Below are 3,063 nucleotides of genomic sequence, written 5' to 3'. Positions count from 1 at the left end.
CCCCATTTAGAAGGCCACTGAGGACTCCTGTCAGCTCAGGTCTGGGCTAAATCGGGTCTCGATTGAATGGGATGGGCTGGGTTGGGTGACACTCATTCACCATGCTTAAATAGCGACCCAAATAAGGAGAAATCAATGCACTTGGTATTTATGAAAGGGTACCTTCTGATGCAACACAGGCCAATGACACAACAGACAAAATAAGCCCCTTCACCCAGGGGCTATAGGAGTCAAGGCTACATTTTGGACCAGCCGCATGGCCTTGGGCAAGTCCCTGCCCCTCTCTATACTGCTTTCCACACATCTTAACAAAGGGATGACCTCTAAGGGCCAACACAGAGTCAGAAATCAAGAGCCCTGACCCCCAGCCATGGTCCTGCCTCCAATGTGGCAAGTGAGGTTGGGCACCTCACTTAAAAAAAAACCCAAAAAAACTCTCTGCCTCAGTTTCCCCATCTGTAGCACAGGGTGCATGTGCCCAATACTCCCTCTGAAAATAACAAAGTACTCTGAAAACCAGAATAATAAACATATTGCACCCTAAGATCTATAGCCTTGTACCATGCGGGGAGCGGGGCGGGGGGGGGCCGGAACTCAACAGTCTTGCATTATAAGGGGCAAGTAGGGAAGATGGAGCCAACACCCTCTTGGGGAAAAAAAATGAGAGCTTTCCAAGAGAGACAAATAACTTGCAATTTAAATGCATAAGAGACCAGGCTGTGCCATTGCATATGCAGATAGATGCAAATGATATGCAAATGGCCCAGAGTAAGCCTGGCTTTGCCAATGTCCTCTTCCAAGAAGCCAGTTACAGGGTTCAGCCAGGTCTGGTCTGTGCCAGAAGCTCACATCTGGGGCCTAGAGTCCCTGGGGTGGATGTTTGATTGCACTCAAGAAAGCTTTCCAAGACCCAACAGGCCGCAGCCTTCTCCCTTCTCCCTAGGGCTTGGAGCCCGCCTCTTGATTCTCCTCCGTAAGGGTGGTAACTTCTCTCCCTCCAGACTGTGAGCTCCCGAGGGCAGGGGCTCTGTCACATTCACCACCACAACCCAGAACTGGCACAGAGCCTGGCTCCAAGTAGGCGCTCAGGTCAGGGCCTGCAGGCTGAGGGAGCACGGGAAGGCAGGATGGGTGGTGAGTTTATTTCCAAGGCCTCCTTGACCTAAGGAGGAGGCTGAACCTTCCTCGGAGGGCTTTTGATTGTGCTGTCACCAACCATGGGTGACATTCAGCATCAGTACCTTGTTACCAATGAAGATTGAAGGACTGAAGTTTGCAAGTGACTTACCCAATTTATTAATTAGGAAAGGTTCCACTTGGTTGATATGATGACATCCTCGTCCCTCTCGTACTCTGCCATCCTTTCCGGGATGGGCCAGGGCCTGACCCAGAGGCAGTATACAATAAATATTCGGTGACAAATGAATGGATGATTGAGTGAATAAATGAACAAATGAATGAAGTTTCAGCTGGCTTTCCAGAACTGCCCATAAGCCATAGCCCATTCTGGCTATGCCACAACCCTTAACTTCAGCTACTGATCTTTATCTATTTGTTGTAACAATGTGAATTCTTTCTGGTCTTTATAAACTTTAGAGACTGTAACAGACTTTCATGCCACATCACATCACCTTGTCCCACCTCTGATTTCGGCGGCAACGAGATGGACAGTCCTGACTCACATTAACAAGTATACCACCTCAAGCAGGTGCCTTTCTGCCTTGGGGCTTTTCCCAAGGCCTCCTGAAGCCAGGTCCCCAGAATAGCCTTCTGCAGTGGAGGACAGGAGCCAGTGGGTAGATGTTCCCTCCTCCTGCCTTTTGGAAGACAGTTCTGGGAAGCATGCCCTGTTTCCTGAATTCCGGCCCTCCCTCACCCCATTGCTCCTCCTCCTTCTCCCCTGCCTCACTCTCCTGCCTCCGGGGGTCACCCCAAGTCCTTAACTCAGGTTCTGCTTTCAAGAGACCCCAAATGAGGACAGGGGCAGTTTTCAAACTCTGCTTGAGCCCGTGGCTGTGCAGCTCATGAACATGACATATATGTGAAGGTGGAAAAGAGATTGAGAATGGCTTGTCTTCACAGCCAAAGTGAATTACTTCACTGATAAGCCAGCGCTGAGTGGTGTTGAACAAGCCCTCGCTCACTCAGCACAGACTCCTTGGGTTCCTGCTCTGTACAGAACATACCAGACCAGGCCTCGCCCTTGTGCTGCTTACAGCGTAGTGGCAGCAACTACGTCATTTACGGATTAGGAAGCGGGGGGCTCAGAGGAGGGACTTGTCCAAGGGAAGGTCAGACACCTCTTAAGTGGTACATCTGAGACCCAAACCCACAGCAGCCGATCTAGAGCTTGCAAGAGATGCCTGCCGGTCCCAAGGCTGGTAAATGGAGGGAGTCCCCTTAGGAGTCACGTGGTCCACAGTCTAGACCAGCGCTATCCAGTTGCCGCAAATGCAAACGCAAGCCACATAAGTAATTTAAAAATTTCTGGTAGCTTCATTAAAACGAAGTAAAAAAAAAATAAAAATAAAACTGGTGAGATTCATTCTAATATTATTTGTATTTAACCGAATCTATCCAAAATGTTATCATTTGACATGTCGTAAATATTTAAAATTATTGAGCTATTTACTTTTTTTCCTACTAAGGCTTTGTAATCTGACGTGTATTTTACACTTAAGACACAACTGAATTCAGACTAGCCACATTTCAAGTGCTTTCTCAGTAGTGACACGTGGCCAGTGTACTGGATAGCGCAGCCCTAAGCCCGCCCCCCAGGCCCCCTCCCCCACCTTGTGTGACCGTGGCCAAGTCTTTTCCCAGCGCGTCTTCAGAGAGATCACAGAGGGAAAGTGCTTTGTAAACTCACAGTAAGCGGGGCTCTGCGACCTTCATTTCGCCCATCTGCCCTGCAGACAAAGTTGCTGCGGGCCAACGCTTTGGGGAGAAACACACCTAGTTCTCCTTGAGGAAAAAGATCTCCCCAGACTTGGGCGCCGGAACCCCACCCACCAGGGAGGGGGGAGGGGAGGGGAGGGGCTGGGGAGGAGTCGGTGACCAAGT

Source organism: Pteropus vampyrus, unplaced genomic scaffold, assembly GCF_000151845.1.
Source record: "Pteropus vampyrus isolate Shadow unplaced genomic scaffold, Pvam_2.0 Scaffold95, whole genome shotgun sequence".
Taxonomy (NCBI): Eukaryota; Metazoa; Chordata; class Mammalia; order Chiroptera; family Pteropodidae; genus Pteropus; species Pteropus vampyrus.
This window is presented reverse-complemented; position numbering follows the sequence as displayed.